This window comes from Rattus norvegicus, chromosome 11, assembly GCF_036323735.1.
Source record: "Rattus norvegicus strain BN/NHsdMcwi chromosome 11, GRCr8, whole genome shotgun sequence".
NCBI lineage: Eukaryota > Metazoa > Chordata > Mammalia > Rodentia > Muridae > Rattus > Rattus norvegicus.
The window spans coordinates 39,846,790-39,865,928 of record NC_086029.1 but is presented as its reverse complement, the minus strand read 5'-3'; the positions used below and the strand labels follow the sequence as shown (position 1 = coordinate 39,865,928).

Genomic DNA, 19,139 nt, shown 5'->3' with positions numbered 1-19,139 from the left:
ACGTGACATTTGTAAAGTGTGACTGATAGAGATGAGGAGAAATGTATTTATCAGGAGCCAATGATAGATTGAGAATAAGGATTATGGATTTGTTTAGACAACTGTAACAGACAGAAAGACATGCAGATATGAGGTTAGTTGGCGAGCATCTGTCTGTTTTAGTTTAGGTGATTGAAGGAGGCCCCCCTAAAAATGTCCTATTTAAAGTAAGATCTGAATTCAAAGACATCAACCATGTAAAAGTGAAGGGGATGCGGGTCTGCAAAGAAAGCAGAGACTTTTAGTATAGGATCAGATACATCTGAGGAGGACAAAAGAGACAGCATGCACTTGAGTTTAGCAAGATACAGAAAGTATTTGATCAATGTCAGGGTGCATGGTACAGTGGCATCATTGTCAGGGGCTTGGCTTTTCTTCCAAGTTTGCTGGAAGACCCTGTTGAGTATGAAGCACTGGTAGGAGTTTAGCAAAGTTCTTCTGGTTTTTCTGGCAGGTGTTTCCTCTAGGCACAATTACAGGGGACTCAGCAGAGAAGTAACCCAGCTGAAAAGTAAGTACTATGACAAAAACAGGGGACATCAGAGGACTGTGGTAAAATGGAGAGAGAGAGAGAGAGAGAGAGAGAGAGAGAGAGAGAGAGAGAGAGAGAGAGAGAGAATTATACTTGCCGATATGAGACTCAGATTAAATGACTGTTGTTCTTGGCATGGCAGGCCCTGGAAGTTTCATTATTTGGATTAGCACATATTTGGAACATCATTTATTCTTCATGGGTCTTTGACTTCTCAAATACACTAGGAATATGCTTTCCATTTTTAATTTATTTTTATTGGATATTTTATGTATTAACATTTAAAATGTTTTCTCCTTTCCTGGTTTCCCCTCTGGAACCTCCTCTATCCCATTCCCTTCCCCCTGCTTCACTGAGGATGCTCCCCCTTCCAGCCACCTACTCCCACTTGAACACCCTGGCATTCCCCTACATTGGGACATTGAGCTTTCACAGGACCCAAAGTTTCTCTTCCCATTGATGCCAGACAATGCCATCCTCTGCTACCTATGCAGCTGGAGCCATGGGTCCTCCAATGTGTACTCTTTGGTTGGTAGTTTGGTCTCTGGGAGCTCCTGGAGGTAGGATCTGGTTGGTTGATATTGTTGTTCTTTCTGTTCCTTCAGTCTTTTCTCTACCTCCTTCATTGAAGTCTCCATGCTCTTAACACTGGGAGGAAAGAGTAAAGCAAATAATGCCTTTTAAAGAGTAGGTAAGTTATTCTGTCACTTGGGAGTCTTCTGGCTGTCATAGTTGAGAATTCTAACTGAAATGACCATGCACACTGGAGGTCACTAGTTTTCTCCCCTTCTTTCATTTAAGAGACTATATTTCAGATAGTCTCCCTTCATTAAGGTCATCTTTATAGACTCATGAAGAATTCAAGGGGTTCATGCATTTTTATTCTGTCATTATTTTAAGACGAATTCATCTTATTTAGGCAAGATGTCTCTTGGTAGCAAGAAGGACTTCATGATTCCTGTCCATGTGCAGGGGGAGTGAGGAAAATCCAATATAAGCTTCTATGATGATCTTATTGGGTCAACTTTGGCCATGGGCCAGACCAGGATCTATGCTGAGCAATGACATCTCTAAGATTAGATTAGTCTAATCCGCAAATAGTGATATTTTGACTTCTTCTTTTCCGATCTGTATCCCCTTGACCTCCTTTTGTTGTCTGATTGCTCTGGCTAGAACTTCAAGAACTATATTGAATAAGTAGGGAGAGAGTGGGAAGCCTTGTCTAGTCCCTGATTTTAGTGGGATTGCTTCAAGTTTCTCTCCATTTAGTTTAATGTTAGCAACTGGTTTGCTGTATATGGCTTTTACTATGTTCAGGTATGGGCCTTGAATTCCTATTCTTTCCAGGACTTTTATCATGAAGGGGTGTTGAATTTTGTCAAATGCTTTCTCAGCATCTAATGAAATGATCATGTGGTTTTGTTCTTTCAGTTTGTTTATATAATGGATCACGTTGATGGTTTTCTGTATATTAAACCATCCCTGCATGCCTGGGATAAAGCCTACTTGATCATGGTGGATGATTGTTTTGATGTGCTCTTGGATTCGGTTTGCCAGAATTTTATTTAGTATTTTTGCGTCGATATTCATAAGGGAAATTGGTCTGAAGTTCTCTTTCTTTGTTGTGTCTTTGTGTGGTTTAGGTATAAGAATAATTGTGGCTTCATAGAAGGAATTCGGTAGTGATCCATCTGTTTCAATTTTGTGGAATCGTTCGGATAATATTGGTATGAGGTCTTCTATGAAGGTCTGATAGAATTCTGCACTAAACCCGTCTGGACCTGGGCTCTTTTTGGTTGGGAGACCTTTAATGACTGCTTCTATTTCCTTAGGAGTTATGGGGTTGTTTAACTGGTTTATCTGTTCCTGATTTAACTTCGATACCTGGTATCTGTCTAGGAAATTGTCCATTTCCTGAAGATTTTCAAGTTTTGTTGAATATAGGCTTTTATAGTACGATCTGATGATTTTTTGAATTTCCTCTGAATCTGTAGTTATGTCTCCCTTTTCATTTCTGATTTTGTTAGTTTGGACACACTCTCTGTGTCCTCTCGTTAGTCTGGCTAAGGGTTTATCTATCTTGTTGATTTTCTCAAAGAAACAACTTTTGGTTCTGTTGATTCTTTCTATGGTCCTTTTTGTTTCTACTTGGTTGATTTCAGCTCTGAGTTTGATTGTTTCCTGCCTTCTACTCCTCCTGGGTGTATTTGCTTCTTTTTGTTCTAGAGCTTTTAGGTGTGCTGTCAAGCTGCTGACATATGCTCTTTCCTGTTTCCTTCTGCAGGCACTCAGCGCTATGAGTTTTCCTCTTAGCACAGCTTTCATTGTGTCCTATAAGTATGGGTATGTTGTACCTTCATTTTCATTAAATTCTAAAAAGTTTTTAATTTCTTTCTTTATTTCTTGCTTGACCAGGTTATCATTGAGTAGAGCATTGTTCAATTTCCACGTATATGTGGGCATTCTTCCCTTATTGTTATTGAAGACCAACTTTAAGTCAAAATATCACTATTTGCAGATGATATGATAGTATATTTAAGTGATCCCAAAAGTTCCACCAGAGAACTACTAAAGCTGATAAACAACTTCAGGAAAGTGGCTGGGTATAAAATTAACTCATATAAATTAGTAGCCTTCCTCTACACAAAAGAGAAACAAGCCGAGAAAGAAATTAGGGAAACGACACCCTTCATAATAGACCCAAATAATATAAAGTACCTCGGTGTGACTTTAACCAAGCAAGGAAAAGATTTGTACAATAAGATCTTCAAGACACTGAAGAAAGAAATTGAAGAAGACCTCAGAAGATGGAAAGATCTCCCATGCTCATGGATTGGCAGGATTAATATAGTAAAAATGGCCATTTTACCAAAAGCAATCTACAGATTCAATGCAATCCCCATCAAAATACCAATCCAATTCTTCAAAGAGTTAGACAGAACAATTTGCAAATTCATCTGGAATAACAAAAAACCCAGGATAGCTAAAGCTATCCTCAACAATAAAAGGACTTCAGGGGGAATCACTATCCCTGAACTCAAGCAGTATTACAGAGCAATAGTGATAAAAACTGCATGGTATTGGTACAGAGACAGACAGATAGACCAATGGAATAGAATTGAAGACCCAGAAATGAACCCACACACCTATGGGCACTTGATTTTTGACAAAGGAGCCAAAACCATCCAATGGAAAAAAGATAGCATTTTCAGCAAATGGTGCTGGTTCAACTGGAGGTCAACATGTAGAAGAATGCAGATCGATCCATGCTTATCACCCTGTACAAAGCTTAAGTCCAAGTGGATCAAGGACCTCCACATCAAACCAGATACACTCAAGAAAAACTAGGGAAGCATCTCGAACACATAGGCACTGGAAAAAATTTCCTGAACAAAACACCAATGGCTTATGCTCTAAGATCAAGAATCGACAAATGGGATCTCATAAAACTGCAAAGCTTCTGTAAGGCAAAGGAGGCTGTGGTTAGGACAAAACGGCAACCAACAGATTGGGAAAAGATCTTTACCAATCCTACAACAGATAGAGGCCTTATATCCAAAATATACAAAGAACTCAAGAAGTTAGACCGCAGGGAGACAAATAACCCTATTAAAAATGGGGTTCAGAGCTAAACAAAGAATTCACAGCTGAGGAATGCCGAGTGGCTGAGAAACACCTAAAGAAATGTTCAACATCTTTAGTCATAAGGGAAATGCAAATCAAAACAACCCTGAGATTTCACCTCACACCAGAGAGAATGGCTAAGATCAAAAACTCAGGTGAAAGCAGATGCTGGCGAGGATGCGGAGAAAGAGGAACACTCCTCCATTGTTGGTGGGGTTGCAGACTGGTACAACCATTCTGGAAATCAGTCTGGAGGTTCCTCAGAAAATTGGACATTGAACTGCCTGTGGATCCAGCTATACCTCTCTTGGGCATATATCCAAAAGATGCCCCAACATATAAAAAAGACACGTGCTCCACTATGTTCATCGCAGCCTTATTTATAATAACCAGAAGCTGGAAAGAACCCAGATGCCCTTCAACAAGGAATGGATACAGAAAATGTGGTACATCTACACAATGGAATATTACTCAGCTATTAAAAACAATGACTTTATGAAATTCGAAGGCAAATGGTTGGAACTGGAAAATATCATCCTGAGTGAGGTAACCCAATCACAGAAAGACATACATGGTATGCACTCATTGATAAGTGGCTATTAGCCCAAATGCTTGAATTACCCTAGATGCCTAGAAGAAATGAAACTCAAGACGGATGATCAAAATGTGAATGCTTCACCCCTTCTTTAAAAGGGGAACAAGAATACCCTTGGCAGGGAAGAGAGAGGCAAAGATTAAAACAGAGACTTAAGGAACACCCATTCAGAGCCTGCCCCACATGTGGCCCATACATATACAGCCACCCAATTAGACAAGATGGATGAAGCAAAGAAGTGCAGACCGACAGGAGCCGGATGTAGATCGCTCCTGAGAGACACAGCCAGAATACAGCAAATACAGGGGCGAATGCCAGCAGCAAACCACTGAACTGAGAAAAGGACCCCCGTTGAAGGAATCAGAGAAAGAACTGGAAGAGCTTGAAGGGGCTTGAGACCCCATATGTACAACAATGCCAAGCAACCAGAGCTTCCAGGGACTAAGCCACTACCTAAAGACTGTACATGGACTGACCCTGGACTCTGACCTCATAGGTAGTAATGAATATCCTAGTAAGAGCACCAGTGGAAGGGGAAGCCCTGGGTCCTGCTAAGACTGAACCCCCAGTGAACTAGATTGTTGGGGGGAGGGCGGCAAGGGGGGGGAGGGTGGGAAGGGGAACACCCATAAAGAAGGAGAGGGGGAGGGGGATGTTTGACCGGAAACCGGGAAAGGGAATAACCCTCGAAATGTATATAAGAAATACTCAAGTTAATAAAAAAAAAGATTAGTCTAATCCAATGTAGAATTTATCTAGTGTAGAAATTAGAAAAAAATACCTGAATAAGTTAGAGTTCTAGGAGGAAAAATGAAAGAAACTAAAGGATGTTGTTGGTAAGTAATCACTAGGATTACTGAGAGTTACTAATGTTTACTTATTTTTAATTTTGATTTTAATTTTTTTCCATGAAAGAGTTTCTCTATATAGCTCTGGGTGTCCTGAAATGGTAGACGAGGTTGGCCTTGAATTCAGAGATCTGCCTGCCTTCTTTTTGTTTTAATAAAGCTAGAAAGAACTGCTTATACTTTAAGTTTGGGAACCACCCCCTCCCCAAAAAAATGGTGTGGATACCTTTTTTTTTTTTTGGTTCTTTTTTTTTTTTCGGAGCTGGGGACCGAACCCAGGGCCTTGCACTTCCTAAGCAATCGCTCTACCACTGAGCTAAATCCCCAACCTGATAACTTTTGAAATAGTAAGAAGTTCTGACATCATAGAGAAAATGTAGCAAAGTGACCCAAGAAACATGGCTGACTATTCAACTTATAATCAAGGTCTTAAATACAGAAATTCAATTATTTAATTCTCTGATCTGTGCTCAAGAAAACTTTGTCAGACATGCCATGGACTGAATCTGGTTGTTTTTACTAGTTTTTCATATTTTGATGTTTTCTTTCTGCATGCCACCTAGTTCTTTCCCCTAAGTTCTCATCCCACATTTCTTGTACATAAAATAATGGCAAACTAACCCCAGAGCAGACTTCGAGTTCTCTTTCCCTGTGATGCTATTAGCAGATAGCCTTTGAGATGGCTGACGTAAGTGATTAAAGAAAAAAACCTGATGGACTTTGAAAGCCATGGTCTGAATTTTATAATAATGTTCTGTTGTACAAAGTCTATCTATCTGGTAATTATATAGCACAGACAAAAATGAAGCACAGAGGTATGAATTTTGACTGGACTTAGTTCAATCTGTGATAAAAGCTCCCCCATAGATAATTATGTACTTAAGGAGCAATGGCTGAAAACCAAATAACGCTAATCTACATCAACTGAACACTTGAAATAGACAAGCCATTTGTATTTTGTTGCGAAAAGCTCTATTTTAAATTTATCTTATTTATCTCCCTCAAAACTGAATTCTACATTGAATAGTTATTTTTATAATTTTATGTTTTGAAATAACTCTCCTAGTATATTTATTATGGCTAAACTAAAAAAGTGCAGTGATTTATTAAATTGCTAGATGATCCTTGCATACTTATACGAACTCTGGGAGGTAAAAGAACATCTGCAGCAGTGGGCGGTGCTCTACTCAGTTTTTAAGGCATTTGTATTTGACAGCTGGGAAGGGTTTTATATCCAAAATATACAAAGAACTCAAGAAGTTAGACCGCAGGGAAACAAATAACCCTATTAAAAAATGGGGTTCAGAGCTAAACAAAGAATTCACAGCTGAGGAATGCCGAGTGGCTGAGAAACACCTAAAGAAATGTTCAACATCTTTAGTCATAAGGGAAATGCAAATCAAAACAACCCTGAGATTTCACCTCACACCAGTGAGAATGGCTAAGATCAAAAACTCAGGTGACAGCAAATGCTGGCGAGGATGTGGAGAAAGAGGAACACTCCTCTGGGTTGGGGATTTGGCTCAGTAGTAGAGCGCTTGCCTAGCAAGCACAAGGCCCTGGGTTCAGTCCCCAGCTCCAGAAAAAAAAAAGAAAAAAAAAACCAAAAAAGAGGAACACTCCTCCATTATTGGTGGGATTGCAGACTGGTACAACCATTCTGGAAATCAGTCTGGAGGTTCCTCAGAAAATTGGATATTGAACTACCTGAGGAGCCAGCTATACCTCTCTTGGGCATATACCCAAAAGATGCCCTAACATATAACAAAGATACATGCTTCACTATGTTCATAGCAGCCTTATTTATAATAGCCAGAAGCTGGAAAGAACCCAGATGCCCTTCAACAAGGAATGGATACAGAAAATGTGGTACATCTACACAATGGAATATTACTCAGCTATTAAAAACAATGACTATATGAAATTCTTAGGCAAATGGATGGAACTAGAAAATATCATCCTGAGTGAGGTAACCTAATTACAGAAAAACACACATGGTATACACTCACTGATAAATGGATATTAGCCCAAATGCTCGAATTACCCTACATGCACAGAACACATGAAACTCAAGAAGGATGACCAAAATGTTAATGCTTCATTCCTTCTTTAAAAGGGGAACAAGAATACCCTTGGGAGGGAATAGGGAGGCAAAGTTTAGAACAGAGGCAGAAGGAACACCCATTCAGAGCCTGCCCCACATGTGGCCCATACATACTCAGCCATCCAATTAGACAAGATGGATGAAGCAAAGAAGTGCAGGCTGACAGGAACTGGATGTAGATCTCTCCTGAGAGACAGAGCCAGAATACAGCAAATACAGAGGCGAATGCCAGCAGCAAACCACTGAACTGAGTATAGGACCCCCGTTGAAGGAATCAGAGAAAGAAGTGGAAGAGCTTGAATGGGCTTAAGACCTCATATGAACAACCAACCAGAGCTTCCAGGGACTAAGCCACTACCTAAAGACTATACATGGACTGACCCTGGACTCTGACCTCATAGGTAGCAATGAATATCCTAGTAAGAGCACCAGTGGAAGGGGAAGACCTTGGTCCTGCCAAGACTGAACCCCCAGTGAACGTGACTGTTGGGGGGAGGGTGGTAATGGGGGGAAGATGGGGAGGGGAACACCCATATAGGAGGGGAGGGGGAGGGATTAGGGGGATGTTGGCCTGGAAACTGGGAAGGGGAATAACAATTGAAATGTAAATAAGAAATATACATGTTAATAAAGATAAAAAAAAAGAAGTGATGCATTTTGATCTGCTTGATTCATACTCTCTTTTAGAACAGCAATGTCGGTTCAACCATGTCCCGAGTACATGTGTCCTCAATCCACAGAACATAACTCTGGTGCTGTCTCCTCTCCTCGTGACAGTGGTTCATGCATTCTTGACTCCTTGGCCCTGTGCGATTACAGTCACTGCCACTTCTGGTCTACTTACCTTTCACTCCTTTTGCTATTGGCTTTTTTTAAAAATCTTACCTCCTAAATAAAATAATTTCTTTTTTTTTTATTAACTTGAGTATTTCTTATATACATTTCGAGTGTTATTCCCTTTCCCGGTTTCTGGGCAAACATCCCCCTCCCCCCTCCCCTTCCTTATGGGTGTTCCCCTCCCAACCCTCCCCCCATTGCCGCCCTCCCCCCAACAGTCTAGTTCACTGGGGGTTCAGTCTTAGCAGGACCCAGGGCTTCCCCTTCCACTGGTGCTCTTACTAGGATATTCATTGCTACCTATGAGGTCAGAGTCCAGGGTCAGTCCATGTATAGTCTTTAGGAAGTGGCTTAGTCCCTGGAAGCTCTAGTTGCTTGGCATTGTTGTACATATGGGGTCTCGAGCCCCTTCAAGCTCTTCCAGTTCTTTCTCTGATTCCTTCAACGGGGGTCCTATTCTCAGTTTAGTGGTTTGCTGCTGGCATTCGCCTCTGTATTTGCTGTATTCTGGCTGCGTCTCTCAGGAGCGATCTACATCCGGCTCCTGTCGGTCTGCACTTCTTTGCTTCATCCATCTTGTCTAATTGGGTGGCTGTATATGTATGGGCCACATGTGGGGCAGGCTCTAAATGGGTGTTCCTTAAGTCTCTGTTTTAATCTTTGACTCTCCCTTCCCTGCCAAGGGTATTCTTTTTCCTCATTTAAAGAAGGAGTGAAGCATTCACATTTTGATCATCCGTCTTGAGTTTCGTTTGTTCTAGGGATCTAGGGTAATTCAAGCATTTGGGCTAATAGCCACTTATCAATGAGTGCATACCATGTATGTCTTTCTGTGATTGGGTTAGCTCACTCAGGATGATATTTTCCAGTTCCAACCATTTGCCTACGAATTTCATAAACTCGTTGTTTTTGATAGCTGAGTAATATTCCATTGTGTAGATGTACCACATTTTCTGTATCCATTCCTCTGTTGAAGGGCGTCTGGGTTCTTTCCAGCTTCTGGCTATTATAAATAAGGCTGCGATGAACATAGTGGAGCACGTGTCTCTTTTATATGTTGAGGCATCTTTTGGGTATATGCCCAAGAGAGGTATAGCTGGATCCTCAGGCCATTCAATGTCCAGTTTTCTGAGGAACCTCCAGACTGATTTCCAGAATGGTTTTACCAGTCTGCAATCCCACCAACAATGGAGGAGTGTTCCTCTTTCTCCACATCCTCGCCAGCATCTGCTGTCACCTGAGTTTTTGATCTTAGCCAATCGCACTGGTGTGAGGTGAAATCTCAGGGTTGTTTTGATTTGCATTTCCCTTATGACTAAAGATGTTGAACATTTCTTTAGGTGTTTCTCAGCCATTCGGCATTCCTCAGCTGTGAATTCTTTGTTTAGCTCTGAACCCCATTTTTTAATAGGGTTATTTGTTTCCCTGCGGTCTAACTTCTTGAGTTCTTTGTATATTTTGGATATAAGGCCTCTATCTGTTGTAGGATTGGTAAAGATCTTTTCCCAATCTGTTGGTTGCCGTTTTGTCCTAAGCACAGTGTCCTTTGCCTTACAGAAGCTTTGCAGTTTTATGAGATCCCATTTGTCGATTCTTGATCTTAGAGCATAAGCCATTGGTGTTTTGTTCAGGAAATTTTTTCCAGTGCCCATGTGTTCCAGATGTTTCCCTAGTTTTTCTTCTATTAGTTTGAGTGTGTCTGGTTTGATGTGGAGGTCCTTGATCCACTTGGACTTAAGCTTTGTACAGGGTGATAAGCATGGATCGATCTGCATTCTTCCACATGTTGCCCTCCCGTTGAACCAGCACCATTTGCTGAAAATGCTATCTTTTTTCCATTGGATGGTTTTGGCTCCTTTGTCAAAAATCAAGTGACCATAGGTGTGTGGGTTCATTTCTGCGTCTTCAATTCTATTCCATTGGTCTATCTGTCTGTCCCTGTACCAATACCATGCAATTTTTATCACTATTGCTCTGTAATACTGCTTGAGTTCAGGGATAGTGATTCCCCCTGAAGTCCTTTTATTGTTGAGGATAGCTTTAGCTATCCTGGGTTTTTTGTTATTCCAGATGAATTTGCAAATTGTTCTGTCTAACTCTTTGAAGAATTGGATTGGTATTTTGATGGGGATTGCATTGAATCTGTAGATTGCTTTTGGTAAAATGGCCATTTTTACTATATTAATCCTGCCAATCCATGAGCATGGGAGATCTTTCCATCTTCTGAGGTCTTCTTCAATTTCTTTCCTCAGTGTCTTGAAGTTCTTATTGTACAGATCTTTTACTTGCTTGGTTAAAGTCACACCGAGGTACTTTATATTATTTGGGTCTATTATGAAGGGTGTCGTTTCCCTAATTTCTTTCTCGGCTTGTTTCTCTTTTGTATAGAGGAAGGCAACTGATTTATTTGAGTTAATTTTATACCCAGCCACTTTGCTGAAGTTGTTTATCAGCTTTAGTAGTTCTCTGGTGGAACTTTTGGGATCACTTAAATATACTATCATGTCATCTGCAAATAGTGATATTTTGACCTCTTCTTTTCCGATCTGTATCCCTTTGATCTCCTTTTGTTGTCTGATTGCTCTGGCTAGAACTTCAAGAACTATATTGAATAAGTAGGGAGAGAGTGGGCAGCCTTGTCTAGTCCCTGATTTTAGTGGGATTGCTTCAAGTTTCTCTCCATTTAGTTTAATGTTAGCAACTGGTTTGCTGTATATGGCTTTTACTATGTTTAGGTATGGGCCTTGAATTCCTATTCTTTCCAGGACTTTTATCATGAAGGGGTGTTGAATTTTGTCAAATGCTTTCTCAGCATCTAATGAAATGATCATGTGGTTCTGTTCTTTCAGTTTGTTTATATAATGGATCACGTTGATGCTTTTCCGTATATTAAACCATCCCTGCATGCCTGGGATGAAGCCTACTTGATCATGGTGGATGATTGTTTTGATGTGCTCTTGAATTCGGTTTGCCAGAATTTTATTATTTTTGCGTCGATATTCATAAGGGAAATTGGTCTGAAGTTCTCTTTCTTTGTTGTGTCTTTGTGTGGTTTAGGTATAAGAGTAATTGTGGCTTCGTAGAAGGAATTTGGTAGGGCTCCATCTGTTTCAATTTTGTGGAATAGTTTGGATAATATTGGTATGAGGTCTTCTATGAAGGTTTGATAGAATTCTGCACTAATCCCGTCTGGACCTGGGCTCTTTTTGGTTGGGAGAACTTTAATGACTGCTTCTATTTCCTTAGGAGTTATGGGGTTGTTTAACTGGTTTATCTGTTCCTGATTTAACTTCGATACCTGGTATCTGTCTAGGAAATTGTCCATTTCCTGAAGATTTTCAAATTTTGTTGAATATAGGTTTTTATAGTAAGATCTGATGATTTTTTGAATTTCCTCTGAATCTGTAGTTATGTCTCCCTTTTCATTTCTGATTTTGTTAATTTGGACGCACTCTCTGTGTCCTCTCGTTAGTCTGGCTAAGGGTTTATCTATCTTGTTGATTTTCTCAAAGAAACAACTTTTGGTTCTGTTGATTCTTTCTATGGTCCTTTTTGTTTCTACTTGGTTGATTTCAGCTCTGAGTTTGATTATTTCCTGCCTTCTACTCCTCCTGGGTGTATTTGCTTCTTTTTGCTCTAGAGCTTTTAGGTGTGCTGTCAAGCTGCTGACATATGCTCTTTCCTGTTTCTTTCTGCAGGCACTCAGCGCTATGAGTTTTCCTCTTAGCACAGCTTTCATTGTGTCCCATAAGTTTGGGTATGTTGTATCTTCATTTTCATTAAATTCTAAAAAGTTTTTAATTTCTTTCTTTATTTCTTCCTTGACCAGGTTATCATTGAGTAGAGCATTGTTCAATTTCCACGTATATGTGGGCATTCTTCCCTTATTGTTATTGAAGACCAGTTTTAGGCCGTGGTGGTCCGATAGCACGCATGGGATTATTACTATCTTTCTGTACCTGTTGAGGCCCGTTTTTTGACCAATTATATGGTCAATTTTGGAGAAAGTGCCATGAGGAGCTGAGAAGAAGGTATATCCTTTTGCTTTAGGATAGAATGTTCTATAAATATCTGTTAAGTCCATTTGGCTCATGACTTCTCTTAGTCTGTCGACATCACTGTTTAATTTCTGTTTCCATGATCTGTCCATTGATGAGAGTGGGGTGTTGAAATCTCCCACTATTATTGTGTGAGGTGCAATGTGTGTTTTGAGCTTTAGTAAGGTTTCTTTTATGTATGTAGGTGCCCTTGTATTTGGGGCATAGATATTTAGGATTGAGAGTTCATCTTGGTGGATTTTTCCTTTGATGAATATGAAATGTCCTTCCTTATCTTTTTTGATGACTTTTAGTTGGAAATTGATTTTATTTGATATTAGAATGGCTACTCCAGCTTGCTTCTTCTGACCATTTGCTTGGAAAGTTGTTTTCCAGCCTTTCACTCTGAGGTAGTGTCTGTCTTTGTCTCTTAGGTGTGTTTCCTGTAGGCAGCAGAATGCAGGGTCCTCGTTGCGTATCCAGTTTGTTAATCTATGTCTTTTTATTGGGGAGTTCAGGCCATTGATATTGAGAGATATTAAGGAATAGTGATTATTGTTTCCCTTTATATTCATATTTTGATGTGAGGTTATGTTTGTGTGCTTTCATTCTCTTTGTTTTGTTGCCAAGACGATTAGTTTCTTGCTTCTTCTAGGGTATAGCTTGCCTCCTTATGTCGGGCTTTACCATTTATTATCCTTTGTAGTGCTGGATTTGTAGAAAGATATTGTGTAAATTTGGTTTTGTCATGGAATATCTTGGTTTCTCCATCAATGTTAATTGAGAGTTTTGCTGGATACAGTAACCTGGGCTGGCATTTGTGTTCTCTTAGGGTCTGTATGACATCAGTCCAGGATCTTCTGGCCTTCATAGTTTCTGGCGAGAAGTCTGGTGTGATTCTGATAGGTCTGCCTTTATATGTTACTTGACCTTTTTCCCTTACTGCTTTTAATATTCTTTCTTTATTTTGTGCGTTTGGTGTTTTGACAATTATGTGACGGGAGGTGTTTCTTTTCTGGTCCAATCTATTTGGAGTTCTGTAGGCTTCTTGTATGCCTATGGGTATCTCTTTTTTTTAGGTTAGGGAAGTTTTCTTCTATGATTTTGTTGAAGATATTTACTGGTCCTTTGAGCTGGGAGTCTTCACTCTCTTCTATACCTATTATCCTTAGGTTTGATCTTCTCATTGAGTCCTGGATTTCCTGTATGTTTTGGACCAGTAGCTTTTTCTGCTTTACATTATCTTTGACAGTTGAGTCAATGATTTCTATGGAATCTTCTGCTCCTGAGATTCTCTCTTCCATCTCTTGTATTCTGTTGGTGAAGCTTGTATCTACAGCTCCTTGTCTCTTCTTTTGGTTTTCTATATCCAGGGTTGTTTCCATGTGTTCTTTCTTGATTGCTTCTATTTCCATTTTTAATTCCTTCAACTGTTTGATTGTGTTTTCCTGGAATTCTTTCAGGGATTTTTGCGATTCCTCTCTGTAGGCTTCTACTTGTTTATTAATGTTTTCCTGTGTTTCCCTAAGTGTGTTCATGTCTTTCTTGAAGTCCTCCAGCATCATGATCAAATATGATTTTGAAACTAGATCTTGCTTTTCTGGTGTGTTTGAATATTCCATGTTTGTTTTGGTGGGAGAATTGGGCTCCGATGATGGCATGTAGTCTTGGTTTCTGTTGCTTGGGTTCCTGCGCTTGCCTCTCGCCATCAGATTATCTCTAGTGTTACTTTGTTCTGCTATTTCTGACAGTGGCTAGAGTGTCCTATAAGCCTGTGTGTCAGGAGTGCTGTAGACCTGTTTTCCTCTCTTTCAGTCAGTTATGGGGACAGAGTGTTCTGCTTTCGGGGGTGTAGTTTTTCCTCTCTACAGGTCTTCAGCTGTTCCTGTGGGCCTGTGTCTTGAGATCACCAGGCAGCTTTCTTGCAGCAGAAAATTTGGTCTTACCTGTGGTCCCGAGGCTCAGGTTTGCTCGTGGGGTGCTGCCCAGGGGCTCTCTGCAGCGGCAGCAACCAGGAAGACTTGTGCCGCCCCTTCCGGGAGCTTCAGTGCACCAGGGTTCCAGATGGTCTTTGGGTTTTTCCTCTGGCGTCCGAGATGTGTGTGCAGGGAGCAGTCTCTTCTGGTTTCCCAGGCTTGTCTGCCTCTCTGAAGGTTTAGCTCTCCCTCCCACGGGATTTGGGTGCAGAGAACTGTTTATCCGGTCTGTTTCTTTCCGGTTCCGGTGGTGTCTCAGGCAGGTGTCCTGCTGCTCCTGGGCCCTCCTCCACGGGAGCCCAGAGGCCTTATACAGTTTCCTCTTGGGCCAGGGATGTGGGCAGGGGTGAGCAGTGTTGTTGGTCTCTTCCGCTCTGCAGCCTCAGGAGTGCCCACCTGACCAGTCGGTTGGGTCTCTGTCTCACCGGGTCTGGGAGCAGAGAGCTGCAATAAAATAATTTCTTAAGGCTCACTTTTAATCGACTTCTTCAGTCTCTTTTATTCAACCTTTTGTTTCTTAAAGCCCCCTTCACCTTGCGAGTAGCTTCATCCACCCCTATGACTCAATTTTTATCACATGTCCAAGATGTACCAATATGTGTCTTAAACCCTTCCAACTAATAATCGATTTCCATTGTCTGGCCATATCACACTTTCTGGATATTCTGTACATGGGTCCCACAATGACAAGCTTAGCTGTCAACTCAATTGAACTGACACTTAGAAAATTGGTAAAACATACTCCTGGGTGTGCCTCTGAGAGTGTTTTGAGAAGTAATTGACCAGAAGTCAAAGATGTGCCCAGATGAGTGATGCCATTCCATAGTTTGGGGTCCTGGGTAGAGCAAAAAGTCCCGGCGTACATGTTTGTTCTTTCTTAACAGTGTATTTTTTCCTGCTATTAACACGCATGGATAATCATATTTAAGGTTCCTTACTTTTGAACATAAGCTCATAGCAATGCTGTTCCAGGGGATTCTAGACTTTTATCCTCAAAATTGGATTATGTCTTTGGTCCTTCTTGTGCTGAATGTTCTAGTTTCTTGGCTTAGGCAGCCAGTGTTTTCATCACCCCCTCGCTAGCCTCTGACAGTAGAAATCAACCTAACACCCACCATGTATATACATATATTTTTCCAGCTTGGGAATGTCAACTGAAGCGTCTTCTAAGTACAACGTCAAGTAAGAACCTCTGACAGCATTGTCTACCAGCCCTCCACATAGCCACTAGTAGTACCTCATTCTTTCTTTTTGTGACTTGGACACTATAGTGTTTTCTCATTTGTCCCTTCTCTCCATAATTGCTCACTACACCTATTGTTCCACTTCTGAAATGTTCTTCCTCCCTTTTCACATCCAAGGTAATATGTGGTATTAACTATGACAGTGCAACAATTTGGTCCAAACTCCTTACCTCTTTGTGATTCAATTTATTCTCTGCAGTCATCCGTTCTAACGCATTTCTCAATTTCTGATTTCTCAGGATCTGAATAATCTCTTCTAGAAATCAAATGTCCTTTCCAGGCCCCAGCTTTGGTTTTCAGCCTCATTTCCATGGATGCATGGGTGGCATCTGAATTACTTGTTTCCAAACATGCCAGGTACTTTAGTAGTTTATTATTACTTCAATGTTCTGTTCTTTCTGGTTATTTGCTCTGACTTCATTTTACTCGTCGCTTTCCCAAAGTCTTACTGTACTTCTTTTGAATATGTTTCTTCCTTCACCAAGAATAATATTTTCTTTGGCTTTAGCATCACAAACTTCTGGTTCTCTCAAGGGCGACCTTGCTCCTCATTTCCAAGGAGACTCCTTCACAACAGTTAAGCCATATTCAAGTACTAAACTTCTTTACATTCAACTACTCATTACTGCCATAGTCTCTTGTCTCTCACATGAGGTTGTAATATAAATAAAGCCTTTCTTTTTATTATTATTACTTAATATCTAAAAATGTTCCTGCCATGAAAAAGATACTTAGTAATATTGGTGAGTGAATGAACAAGTAAAGATTTTATTTATGGCTGTGTATGGGAACACACACACACACACACACACACACAAACACACACACACACACACACACACACACACACACACACACACACACACACACACGTTGATCACTGCACCAGGCAATAAAGCACTCATTTCCCCTCTACCCTAACTCCTTTCTTCTATACAAGGTTAGTTTTGTGAAAATTGTCATCAGCTTATACATCTCTGTTTAAGTTAGTTAGATTATATGACTTTGAAATGGAAAAGGCAAAAGCAAGGAAGTACTTTTTGATGTGATCTTGGAGATCGGTTCTGTCCATCTGATTATCAGCAAACTTTAGTGGGGCAACAGTGAGGTGGGGGAGGGGAGACATCTGAAAATTCTCCTTTGTCTTTGGAATCCTGTTTCTTTGACTCATGAATCCAATGCAGCCATTCACTGAATAGACACTTACTGACCCCCCTTCCCTATGACAAATACCAGTGAATGTGAGAGAAAAAAAATGATAGTGAGCAAGTAGGACATGAGCCTTGCTTTTAGGGAATCTTACAGATTTGTGTAGGAAAAGATCTTTATATATGATCACACAGCTTTATTACAAGATGAAACTGGTATTTCTGGAACCCAGGCACTACATATTTTCATGTGATTTATGGCAACAGAGTTATCTCTAGGCCAGATGTCAAGTATGATTTTGATTTTTGTAATGGAAAATAGATTCTTTTCACATAGGATATATCCTGACTGTAGTTTCCCATCCTCCTGGTTCCTTCCCTCTTCCCCTCCCTTCCCCTTCCTTCCAGATCTACTACTTTTCTCTCACTAGAATAGAATAGTCTTCTAAGAGATATCAACCAAACATGACAAAATAAAATATAGTAAGATGAATATATTGAAGTTGAAAGTAGCAACCAGCAGGAGGCAAAGAGTCATAAGAGTAGACACAAGAGTCAGAAATTCACCAATTTTACCGTCATTGCTGTGTTAGTCTTTATGAGCTTTTTAAAAAAATATCTTTATTAACTTGATTAATGCTTACTTACATTTCGATTGTTTTTCCCCTTCCTGGTTTCTGGGCCAACATCCCCCTAACCCCTCCCCCTCCCCTTCTTTTTTTTTGTGTGTGTGTGTGTGTGTGTAATTTTTTTTACATTTTATTTATTTATTTTTTTATTAACTTGAGTATTTCTTATATACATTTCGAGTGTTATTCCCTTTCCCGGTATCCAGGCAAACATCCCCCTCCCCCCTCCCCTTCCTTATGGGTGTTCCCCTCCCAACCCTCCCCCCATTGCCGCTCTCCCCCCACCAGTCTAGTTCACTGGGGGTTCAGTCTTAGCAGGACCCAGGGCTTCCCCTTCCACTGGTGCTCTTACTAGGATATTCATTGCTACCTATGAGGTCAGAGTCCAGGGTCAGTCCATGTATACTCTTTAGGTAGTGGCTTAGTCCCTGGAAGATCTGGTTGCTTGGCATTGTTGTACATATGGGGTCTCGAGCCCCTTCAAGCTCTTCCAGTTCTTTCTCTGATTCCTTCAACGGGGGTCCTATTCTCAGTTCAGTGGTTTGCTGCTGGCATTCGCCTCTGTATTTGCTGTATTCTGGCTGTGTCTCTCAGGAGCGATCTACATCCAGCTCCTGTTGGTCTGCACTTCTTTGCTTCATCCATCTTGTCTAATTGGGTGGCTGTATATGTATGGGCCACATGTGGGGCAGGCTCTGAATGGGTGTTCCTTCAGTCTCTGTTTTAATCTTTGCCTCTCTCTTCCCTGCCAAGGGTATTCTTGTTCCACTTTTAAAGAAGGGGTGAAGCATTCACATTTTGATCATCCGTCTTGAGTTTCATTTCTTCTAGGCATCTAGGGTAATTCAAGCATTTGGGCTAATAGCCACTTATCAATGAGTGCATACCATGTATGTCTTTCTGTGATTGGGTTACATCACTCAGGATGATGTTTTCCAGTTCCAACCATTTGCCTACGAATTTCATAAAGTCGTTGTTTTTGATAGGTGAGTAATATTCCATTGTGTAGATGTACCACATTTTCTGTATCCATTCCTCTGTTGAAGGGCATCTGGGTTCTTTCCAGCTTCTGGCTATTATAAATAAGGCTGCAATGAACATAGTGGAGCACATGTCTTTTTTATATGTTGGGGCATCTTTTGGGTATATGCCCAAGAGAGGTATAGCTGGATCCTCAGGCAGTTCAATGTCCAATTTTCTGAGGATCCTCCAGACTGATTTCCAGAATGGTTGTACCAGTTTGCAATCCCACCAACAATGGAGGAGTGTTCCTCTTTCTCCACATCCTCGCCAGCATCTGCTGTCCCCTGAGTTTTTGATCTTAGCCATTCTCACTGGTGTGAGGTGAAATCTCAGGGTTGTTTTGATTGGCATTTCCCTTATGACTAAAGATGTTGAACATTTCTTTAGGTGTTTCTCAGCCATTCGGCATTCCTCAGCTGTGAATTCTTTGTTTAGCTCTGAACCCCATTTTTTAATAGGGTTATTTGTTTCCCTGCGGTCTAACTTCTTGAGTTCTTTATACA

The 19,139-nt window shown here is 40.7% G+C and overlaps 1 long non-coding RNA gene across 2 annotated transcripts in view; it reads right to left on the bottom strand.

Moving 5' to 3' along the window:
• LOC134480965 (uncharacterized) overlaps positions 1–16,941 on the bottom strand; it is a 45,669-nt gene extending 28,728 nt beyond the window's left edge. The window contains exon 1 of one of the 2 annotated variants that reach the window (XR_010056035.1): positions 16,874–16,941. This is a non-coding gene — a long non-coding RNA (uncharacterized LOC134480965). The remainder of the gene's footprint in view (positions 1–16,873) is intronic. The other variant, XR_010056036.1, reaches the window with a different exon arrangement.
• Positions 16,942–19,139: the final 2,198 nt, after the last annotated feature.